Below are 11,567 nucleotides of genomic sequence, written 5' to 3' on the forward strand. Positions count from 1 at the left end.
CAGTTGGGCCCCCCCCCCCCCCACATCTTTAGCTGTTAAGCTTTTAAGCCCTCCGCAATAGCACTAATGCTAACGCTAATGCTTTGTCCTCAGTCACCCTAATGAGGCTAAATTCCTCACTCGACACCACGCGGAGAGACCAGGGCGGTGTTAATATTGATCGTTACGTTTGCACGATTCTCACCTGCCCAGCGTAAGGGTAAAAAAAAAACAAAATGCTGCTCCTTGGGTTAGCCATTGTTCATTTTTATATAATCTGCTGTGATGTATTAACCAGTAATGTGACATCCAGCATTAAAATGTAACGTGACTTTTATCACTGAGTGCTTTTCAGGTTAGTATTTACATCAGGAAATTTTTTAAGAAGGTCGATTTGGTAGGGAGAGTAGCAATGTTTAAATAAGGACAAAAACATGACAGGAAAAGGAAATGCATGTTACATATTGACCAGAGACAATAAACGGACATAATGATCTTCAATTCTGCCACACAATGAGAGCTTTATAAAACTATTCAAAGAAGTTTATTGGTTAGCATATCATTAGCAAAGTGCTGACATAGACATCACGCATTATTCTTCATCAATAACAATAAAAGTAGATGGTTTTAATGCCACAGATGCATTATTTGCCTTGAGGACACTCGTGGAAAAGTACAGAGAAGGTCAGAAGGAGCTACGTTGCGTCTTTGTAGACTGAGAGAAAGCCTAGGACGAGAGTACCAAGAGAGGAACTGCGGTACTGCATGGGCGAGTCTGGTGTGGCGGAAAAATATGTTAGAATATTATAGGACATGTATGAGGGCAGCAGAACAGTAGGTGTGCCAGAAGAATTTACGGTGGAGGTGGGAGTGCATCAGGGATCCGCGCTGAGCCCCTTCCTGTTGGCGGTAGTAACGGATAGGCTGACAGATGAGGTTAGACTGGGATCCCCTTGGGCTATGAATTTCGCAGATGATATTGTGATCTGCAGTGAAAAGAGGGAACCGTTAGAAAGATGGAGGCACGCACTGGAAAGGAGAGGAATGAAGATTAGCCAAAGTAAAATAGAATGAGAGGGGCGAAGGGGGAAGAGTGAAGAGATAGCGAGGGTGGACGATTTCAAATACTTGGGGTCAACAATACGGAGCAACGGTGAGCGTGCTAAGGAAGTGAAGAAAAACATTTTGTGACTCATATAAAACCAATCAAAGATGAATGGTGGTTAGCGTATCGTCATCAAAGTGAGATTGACATCACTGACCGTAATCAAGTCAGTCATAAAACGATTCAAAGGCGATTAGCAGTTAGCATATCGTCGTCAGAGCGCTGACATCGACATCACACACAATATTCTTCAAGTCAATAACAATAAAAGTGTACGCACATAAAAGAATTCAAAGGTCATTGACTGTCGGTGGTGGTGGCATAAAAATAGTTGACACAAAAAAGCAGCACATTAAGATTAGCCTAGCGTGACGCATTTATCTTAGCATGTGGACGACTTCCGGGTGCCGTCCTGAAGGGTTAGCATCCCGCCGCTAGAGTCCAGCCCCCCCGCGCTTTTGTGCCGCAGGTGTTACGGGACAATGTGATTAGCGCACCTCACTGCACAGCACTTATTTCGTCAGGAAAACACAACCGACGTCCTTTCATAGACCTTTTTTTTTTTTTAGCCACAAATATCAAAACACATTATTTTGGAAAACATTGTCATGTGTAGCAAAGAACCCCCTCTCCTCCCACACTAATAAAAGCAAAAGTGAACATGTAAAATCTTTTTCCCGAGCTTTTTTTGTCGCACCCATTTCAGAATCCCAATAGTTGGCGCACCCCACACGTGGTAAGAACAAAAAAAATAAAAAAAAAATACAAAGGATAAAACAAATGTTTATGTGCCTCTCACAAACGCCTTCAACTGTGCACCCGTTCGAGCACCACAAAAAAAAATAACATAAAATGCCAAAATAAAAAATCTTGATATGTAAATAGACGTCACAAGTTTTTTTTTGAATTGGAAAAAAAAGTTATGAGATTATATTAAGCGATGAAGAGGTGAGTTTGGGGGAAAAAAAGTAACTTTGATTTAGTGTAGTTTGTCATTTAATTGCTAAACCATCCATCCACCCATTTTCTTTGCTGCTTATCCTCACGAGGGAGTGCTGGAGACTATCCCACCTGTCAAAGGACAGGAGGCGGGGTACACCTTGAACTGGTTGCCAGCCAATCGCAGGGCACATAGAGACAAACAACCCAATCACAATCTGAATCACACCTTCGGGCAATTTAGAGTGTCCAATTAGGAGGAAACCGGAGTGCCCGGAGAAAACCCACGCAGGCACGAGGAGGACATGCAAACTCCACAAAGGCAGGTCCGGGATCGAACCCAGGTCCTCAGAACTGTGAGGCCAACGCTTTACCAGCCGCCCGTCGCTAAACCAAGTCACTGATTGTTGTAGTGCTACACACGCCTCCCTTTGGTGTGGGCAGCGTGGGATCGATTCCCGCTCTGTGATGGTGTCGATATCTGCCCTGTGACTGACTGGCGACCAGTTCGGGGTGTCGTCCGCCTTTCGCCTGAAGCTAGCTGGGATAGGCTCCAGCTTTCCTGCAACCCTTGTGAGGATAAGCGGCTGGGATAATGACATGACATCGCTGAACCAGACAAGTCCAAAATTTTAACACAGCCAAAAAAATACAAGTACTGCATTATACTTGATGAATGAATACAATCGTAAATACATACAATATTGCTTATCGTAGCAAATGGATGGCATAAATATTGCTGGATGGCGTCACAGCGAATTATCGCACCGGACAACCTTAAGAATCTGCCGCGCCGGTTTGGGAATCGGCAGTCTACATCTATGTTTAGGCACGCAGCGGGACGCGCCTTCCCCGCTGCACGCTTTGTGGTCGTAGCCTCCCGTCACGTTGAAGCAAATAACACGCAATATGGCGTGCGCGGCGGGGGGCGCGCAGCGAGGAATGTTGGGAGATGCGCGGGTGCCGTCTGTTGATTGACAGCCGGGGGATTTGCAGACGTAACCCGAGCGGGCCTCCTCCACTTTCTCCTCCTCCCGTTGTTCGTGCCGGATCGCTTTCCCGGCATGCTCCGCTCGCGGAGGTCAGCGAGACGCCTCGTCTGGCAGACGCCGGCTTGAGTTTGTGCGAACGTCAAAAGCGAAACAAATTTGTCCCCGCTCCAAAAAAAAAAAAAAGCAAATTTGGGGGTTATTACATCAGCACATGAGAGCATATTTACAATCACTTGCATATCTTTCAAGTCTTTGACGAGCCTTTCAATTCGAGGTATTACTCAATGTGGTCATGTCGTGATCCAAGCTGCTTATCCTCACGAGGGTTGCGAGCTTCTAGCGAAAGGCGGACTACATCCCGAACTGGTCGCCAGTCAGTCGCAGGACGTCGAATCCACGCTGCCCGCACCAAAGGCAGGCGTGTGTATCAGTGACTCGTTTTTGACTTGCTCTGAATTACAATTTTTGACTTGATAAGAGCAGAAATAAAAACATTTTTGCTGATTATGTACACAGGCGAGGGCTTAGCAAAACTCACGGTTGTCGAAAAGTTTGATTTTCGAGGTTCGACTCGATAGCGGTTTTAATTTGGGTCAAGGTTCAGGACAAACGAGCAAGTCATAATCCGATGTCGTGTCGACTATATCATTTCCAAAAATGAAATCTCCCGCAAAAGCATTTGCAGCACAGCCTCGGTTCTCGAACGTCCCCGTTCTCGAACGAAAATTTCGAGATTATATTCTTTTTGCTTCTGTTTTCGAACGGAAATCGGTACTCGAACGCCCCCGACAAAACCCGGAAATAACACAACGCGCGTTACCAGACCAGCTAACCCACCCACGACGCGTTTTCTTACTGTCAATCCGAACCAACCCCCGAAAAAAAAACTGCAAATAACAGAACCCGCGCGGCGGTTGATTCAGTTTTCGAACAAATCTGTTTTCAAACCGCCTTCTAGAACGGATTGCGGTCGAGAACTGAGGCTCGACTGTATTTTTGGTTGTCTCCATTATGAGTTTGTTGAATTTAGCTCGTAGTTTTTGCCTCAAAATCAAGAGTTCTCGCTCGGTTTTAGCTGCGTCGATGGGTGGTGACGTTTTTTGCTTTTCGTTATTCTTGGCCTCAAGTCATGAACTAAGCCGCCAAGCGAGTGACGCGCCGCTTAGTTCTTACGGCGTCACCGGGAGCGACCTGCTCGCTATCCCGCCGCGCCTGTCGCCGGGCAGACTGGCACAACGAGGAGTCACGACCCGATGAGGTCAGCGGGGTCGTCGATGTTTGGAATGTGTCGGCTCGCTTGCCCACACACTGAGTGCTTTGTGTTATGACTACAATCAAGAGTTTTTGCGCCGTTTCCTTTCTTAACCGTTAGGCTCTTCGTCGGTGTTTGTATCAGTTGTTTGGAATGAAAAGACAACACCGGAAATTGACCAAGAAAACAAGTCACCAAATGGCTGAACGATCATCTCGTTACACAAAGTCTCACTGAACTACTTACCAGCCCAAAAACTGAATAACCGACCGACTGACTGACTTTCTGATTGGTTGACTTGCCACCCAACCAAGTACCTAGCAGACAGACTAACCAAGTGACCGACTGGACTAGACTGTCGGACAGACTTGCTGACTGACCAAATTTAACTCAACCAACAACCTTCCAACAAATGGTCTGACTACCATAATAACTAGCTACCGTAATTTCCGGTTTATAAGCCGCGACTTATTTCACACGCTTTCAACCCTGCGGCTTATGCGGTGATGCGGCTAATTTGGGCATTTTTTCTAAGAGCCGCAAAGGGGCACTCAAGCGGAAAAAGTAAGAGTGAGACTGGTGGAATATATGTGCCGAGTAAGTGACCTTTACCTGTATGTTTTTTTAACTGGCCCTGTTAGCGCTGCGCTAGCGTTAGCGCACTGCTACCGTGTTGCTGCTGTGTTACTGCCGCGTTTCAGTGATTTTTACCAGTATGTTTTTTTTTTTAACCGGCCCTGTTAGCGCTGCACTAGCATTAGTGCTGTGCTAGCGTGTACCTGCTGTGTTACTGTCGTTTCTCAGTGATTTTTACCGGTATATATATATTTTTTAAACCGGCCTCTAAACGCTCTGCTAGCGTGTTGCTGCTGTGTTACTACTGCGTCTCAGTGATTTTTAACAGTATGTATTTTTTTAACCGCCCCTGTTAGTACTGCACTAGCGCTGTGCTAGCGTGTTGCTGCTGTGTTACTACTGCATCTCAGTGATTTTTACTGGTATTTTTTTTTCTTTTGCACTGCGCTAGCGTTAGCGCTGTGCCGTAAATTACGGTAATCAACCGAGTGATCGGCCAATTAACTAACCGATGAACAGCCAAGCCAACCAAGTGACGGGTAAGTAACTGACTAGCGCGACAGATAAAGAGGCAACAGAGGAAGCCGGCAATCAAAACAGGAACGTCCTTCACTGGACTTAACGGTTCTGCTACCTTATCGCACTGACCTGCTTTTATGGCAATAAAAAAAAATGGAGGCCAACTGGCAGATGCCATAAAATGTCAGAAATAAACGTTTACAAGGGCATACTAGGGGAATATTTGTTTACTTTGTCATCCAAGCTGAAGCTTAACATTTATCAACAATGTTCCAAACGGTGAAATTGTTTTCACGTCCTGCCGTTGACTCTTTTTTTTTTTTTTTTTTTTTTTTTTTGCACCTCTGCAGAAATTTCGACCGAGTGACCGGCGTGACGTCGCGCCGTCCTGTTTACATTCTTGCGCACGCTTGTGTAGCTTCCACATTCAGGCTCCAAAAAGTGTTGACAAAGCAGTCAGCTATCAGGCTTTACTGGAACGTCCTTTGCGTTTTCTCAGATCGTAAAGCCGCTAAAAAGTCGTTTTGTCCTTCAGTGACATGCGTCGGTCGTTACTTACTTTGACTTACAAAGAATGTTCAAATCAACTTTTTTAAAATTCTTTAAAAGGTTTTTGTCGCAATAAAAACATGGTCGACTACGATAGCCCTTTTTGATATGTACTTGATCACCATACCACGTACTATTGAACTAACCATCGCGGCAACTGACTGACCGGCCGCCGACTGCTTGGCAGACGAAATTCCGAGAGACGAAATGTCCGACTGACTAATCTACCGACCAAGTGGTTGACCAATCAGCCAACGAATCAAGAAAGTTAGACAGATCTTCAAACGACAAAAGATCAACAAAGCACCGGACCCAGACCTTGTGTCCGCATCCTGCCTCTAGGTCTGCGCAGACCAACTTGCTCCTGTCTTTGCAAAAATTTTCAACAGGTCTCGAGAACTGTGTGAAGTTCCGGCCTACTTCAAACGCTCCACCATAATTCCGGTCCCCCAAAAAGCAGCAGTCTCAGGTCTTAATGACTACAGGCCTGTTGCCTTGACATCTGTGGTCATGAAGTCCTTTGAACGCCTTCAGCTGGACCACCTCAAATGGGTCACAGGTCCCCAACTGGACCCAAGTCACTTTGGCTATCGAGCTAACAGGTCTGCGGATGATGCCGTCAACATGGGTCTGCACTTCATCCTTGAACTTCTTGACAGTGAGGGTACCTATGCGAGGATCCTGGTCTTTGTTCCGATTGTTGTACAGGGGCAGTACCGACTGCCGGAGAAAAATTCCTTGTGTGTTTTACACACTTGGCCATTAAACCTGGTTCTGATTCGATCTGGATGACTTGTCTAACTGTCTGACTGACCTACCGAGACACAGCCTGACTGGCGGTGGAACTCCCTGCGATACCATTTGACCAAGCAAGTAACCAAGCGTCAGCGTCCAGCGACGGTAGAGGGACAAAGTGTGTGCACTTGTACATGATTACATAAGCCCGAGTTCCGTCAGCCGGACGGGACTTAGTGCGCAATGTCATCATAGGCGTACAGACTAGAACGCCGCTCTAATAATCTGACTGATTGCAGCATGTATGTTCTTATCTATGCACACATCCCCCAAAACCAAACTAAAGAGCGACAGTACATCGCGTCTACGCCAAAGTATGAGTACAAAGAAATGGGCAAAGTCACGGAATGTGGTGGCTACACGATGGGAGTGCAAATGTGGGGAAAATACAGCATTTGGTCGGCCTTTGTCTTCAATTGGCAAATCGGGGCATAATCGCTTGTTTTGACCCGTAAAGAGCAGAACGAGAAGAACAAAAGACAGATCGACGTCACTGAACACAAGAACACCGAATGGTGCGAGGCCTCCTGCCCCCTCTGCTGAATCGAGCAATTTTTAGTAGAGCTGAATCCATCACAGAATTGGTTGGTGTTAGGAGTAGTTTTAGGATTAGTGTTCATGGGTTAGGGTTTTAGGTAAGGTTCAGCGGCTAGTTTGGAGGTTCACGGGATAGCAGTTTTACCTGGTTAATGTGATTATTCTCCTAAACCTAACTTATGATTGGTTTACGGCCACGCTACCCTGAGAACGCCCGATCTCGTCAGATCTCGGAAATCAAGCAGGTTTGGTCCTGGTTAGTACTTGGATGGGAGACCGCCTGGGAATACCGGGTCCTGTAAGCTTCTCTCCCCGGTTAAATTGCAGAGGGGTTGCGTCAGGAGGGGCGTCCGGCGTAAAACTGTACCAGACAAATATGCGTTCATCTGAGACGACACGCCGTGGCGACCCCTCATGGGACGAGCCGAAAAGAAGAAGAATTTATGATTGGTCTCTTGGGGGTAAAAGAGGGTCAGCCATCAGGCCAGATGGGGTCTGAGTTAATGGGTCGAAGTAGGGTTTGAGTCCAGGGCTGGGGTTGCTGAGTTCTTTTTGTAGTTTGTGGATTAGGGTTAGTGGGTAGGGTAATGGTTGAGGAGTTTTTGCTTGTCTTTCTTACAAAGAGTTGAATCGATCGTCCAAGGAACTGATGCAGAAGATTCTGGAACCGCTAATATTGATTTGATTGATTGTTCCGATACTTTAGTCTCGGGCCGTGCGTGTTTATCAAATATTGCAGTCTTTCTTTGGAGAATGTGTTGATCCTTTGAGCAGCTTAGACTGGGAGAAAGAAAAAAACCAAGCGAGAGGTGAGTGACTGCAGGTTTGTCCTTTAAATCGTCGAAGGGGTGGATCAGGGGAGCCGTTTAACGCTTTGTTAAGGAGACGCTGATTGGCACGCCGACTAAATCCGCCAACCCCCCCACCTGCGTCTCGCGGCCCAGACCACAATGGCGGCTTTTGTTGGCCGAAGTGCTCCTCCTCCTCCTCCGGTGATCACTCCATTCTCATAGAACCCAAGCACTTGCTCGGTTACAAAGTCACTTCAAACGTAATTGATCCACTTTTTGATCCACATTTCCCTCAGCTGAATCACGTTTATGCTGATCCACTGCTATGTCGCGGGTCATATTTCGGGCCACTGCTGTAATTGCGGATTTTTTTTTTTTTTTTTTTATCTCTGTCAAGGATGTTTCTATTTTCCAACTGGATTTCGTTTTTTTTACCGCCAGTAATAAATGTTTGTCACGGACGTTTTCAAGCGGGCAGGCATGGAAGAGTCTCTGACCCAGCTCGTCTGTAAAAATCAGGCTTGTTAACTACTGTAATGACTGACAGATACCTGCAGATGGCAGTGTTTGCTTTGGATTTGCCGATCAGCACAGCTTTTGAGTAGAAGACCAAGATTGAATCTGGGTTTGTCCTGTCATTTATGAGGCTGAGAAATGCCAACATGCTGGAAGTTTGGAAAGTTTTGGCACCTCACAACTGAGCAGAGTATTCTCTAAACCTTGTCTCGAAAACATCCAACTTTGGCCGTCCCTCTAATGAGCTCGTTTCTAATCCTATCCGACCTGCTCACTCCGAGCGAGAACTTCAACATCTTCATTTCTGCCACCTCCAGTTCTGCTTCCTGTTGTCTCTTCAGCGCCACCGTCCCTAATCTGTACATCATGGCCGGTCTAACCACTGTTTTATAAACTTTGCCCTCCATCCGAACGGAGACTCTTGTCCCCTGTGTCCCTCGTGAGGATAAGTGGCTAAGAAAATGGATGGATGGATGGATGGATGGATGGATGGGTGGATGAAAGTCCAAATATTTGAGAGCAAACCGTGTGAATGCGTTCATTCAGTTTCCCCTGTGGAAAAAAATGGATTTGAATTATTTGATTTGCCTCTGGCCCTGTGACACATTAACATTGTTTCCATGACAACCGTGAAGACGACGACGATGATGATGATAAAGGAGGAAAATGAAACGAAAACGTCTGCTCGTCCCATTACTCAGCAGCTGCCGTTGAGCAGGAAGATGATCATAATCTGTCCCGTAATTTAATCCCGGGGAGGCGGTCATATGACAGCCGCTAATCTCTGGCATGACGCTCAGATTTAAAATGGTGGCGCAAATTTGTGTTTTTGTTGATCCGTTATTGATTTATCTTCTTCAACTTGCTTATTTTGTACTGTGATCAAATGTTCAATTTTGATTTTAGTTTTACGTTTTCCATTTGTTTTTAGTTTAAATTGGTTTGAATACTACTAAAATATTTATATTTTATATATGTGTTTTTTTAATGAAAGATATTTTTTCCATGTATTTTTGTATATGCATTCGCACATTGATGGGCGACAACGAGGCCCTCTAAAGCGGGCCTCCCCGACGAAAAGATGTCGTACCGCAAATTCCTTGTGTAGTTACAAACTTGGGCATTGAATCTGATTCTGAGTATGAGTCTGCAGATGCGTTTTTCGGCGTGTAGACGACGACGGTGCTTCCCGAATGCTGGCTGCGCTTTGAGAATTTTTTTGTTGTTGTTTTGCTTTGCATCTGCGACGCCTCTTGCGGCGTGTGTGTCAAAAGGGCTGTTTTGAAAACACCAGACGGTTTGCTGCTCAAGGTCACCCGAGGTCACCCGATAAGAACTATTTGGACGTTTGTTTTTCTTCTTACAGAAAGCAACAAAACGTGTCGCTGATGTTGTCAGCTAACAAAAGTGGCTAATTGAGCGCATGATAACTTCTGATTATCAATTATTATCAATTTTGTCATCAAGTTATTAATGACATCTACTGCTGCCTTCTCTTTGAATCAGATCCTCGTTTCAGGACGAGAACCATCCCATGGGACTCGGCTATTCTCTGGGGCCTATCGATCCTTTTCTTGGTATGAGATCCTTACCTGGACACTAGAACCTTCTTTGGTCTATTGTACCTTCCCTCAAGAGGAGAACATTTTATGTTGTACGATAACTTCATCTCTGTATCAGAATCTCTCAGGACTAGTTCCCGATTTTAGGACTACGATGTTTACTGGGGATGAGGACCTTACTTCTGGACTAGAACTTTCTTCCAGGAAAAAAAAAAAAAACTGTCTCTGTCAACTCCAACCTTTTTGCTGGACTCAAACCTTCATTTTGGACAAGAACCTTCTCTAAGGACTTAAACCGCCTCTCAGGACTAGAGTTCTCTATTAGAACTAAAACCTTCCCTTGAGACTAGAACCTTTTGCTTGGTATGAGAACCTCATCTCGGAGAAAACGTTCGCTTGAGGCGAGATGATTTTCCCAGGACTAGAACATTCTCTTGAGTCTACACCCCATTATGGGGACTGTAGTCTTTTCTCAGGACTAGATCTTTGTCTTATATTCTGTAGACACTAAATCCTTCCCTTAGAGGTGACGTTTTCTCAGGACACGGAGATTCACTTGGGACAACCAAATTCTCTTGCCACCAAAGCCTTATTCAAGAAATAAAATCTTTATTCAGGACTAGACCATTCTCTTGAGACTAAAAACATCTCTCAGGACTACATCCTTCTCTTGGGACTAAACCGTTGATTCGGGACTATGTCCTTCTTTTTGGACAAGGCCCCTTCCCTTGGGATTAGAATCTTCTTTCCGGATTCAAACATTCCCTTGGGACTAAAATGTTCTCAAAGGGTTTCACACTTTGCATGAGACTTGTACCTTCTCTTTGGACCTCCGTGAGTCTGGGTCCTTCACTTCGGACCAGTACCTTCTTTTGGGACGAAATCCAAATGTGGTGACCTGTTATGATGTCATAGATTTTGTCCCCTGAGTGGACGCATTTGTGAACGGATGCGTCATTGAGTGAGTTTGCTGGATTGTGATGCGTGGGTGCCGCCGCCATGTTGGATGTGGCAGTCGCTAACGTCAAAGAACTGAACTTTGTGAAGGTAATGCCTTTCATTGCTACAATATCATTTTTTAAAAAATCATATAGATAATTTTGGGGACTGTTACAAAATTAATTTTTGTACACAAATAATTCGCTTTCTGATTGAATTTCTTAAAATGGATGGATGATTGTGATTTCAGGGAAAACTAAACTAATTATGAAAATAGTTTTTACTTTTGCTTTGGATACATTTTTGTGGTCTACTATTATGTTTTTGTACACAAGTAATGCGTTTTTGTGAACAAATATACAAACAAAATATGACAAAATATTACATTTCAATGTAGGAAAAAAAACTTCACATGAAATATGATTTGTGAAGTGATGTTTTCAGGGCAAAAGACACAATTTAATAGGTTTTTTTGTCCAACTGTATTTTTTTAATTACAAGTATTCCTCTTCTGTG

At 44.8% G+C, this 11,567-nt stretch overlaps 1 long non-coding RNA gene and 1 pseudogene across 1 annotated transcript; one reads left to right on the forward strand and one right to left on the reverse strand.

Annotated features, from left to right (window-relative positions):
• Nucleotides 1-667: 667 nt before the first annotated feature.
• LOC133506971 (uncharacterized) lies at nucleotides 668-1,463 on the reverse strand. The gene is made up of 3 exons (XR_009796681.1): nucleotides 1,365-1,463; nucleotides 837-965; nucleotides 668-754 (listed from the first exon to the last, which is right to left on the reverse strand). It is a non-coding gene; the product is annotated as an uncharacterized LOC133506971 (long non-coding RNA).
• Nucleotides 1,464-7,429: 5,966 nt separating this feature from the next.
• On the forward strand, nucleotides 7,430-7,548 carry LOC133508171 (5S ribosomal RNA; annotated as a pseudogene).
• Nucleotides 7,549-11,567: the final 4,019 nt, after the last annotated feature.

The sequence above is a fragment of the Syngnathoides biaculeatus genome, chromosome 10, assembly GCF_019802595.1.
Source record: "Syngnathoides biaculeatus isolate LvHL_M chromosome 10, ASM1980259v1, whole genome shotgun sequence".
Lineage (NCBI taxonomy): Eukaryota > Metazoa > Chordata > Actinopteri > Syngnathiformes > Syngnathidae > Syngnathoides > Syngnathoides biaculeatus.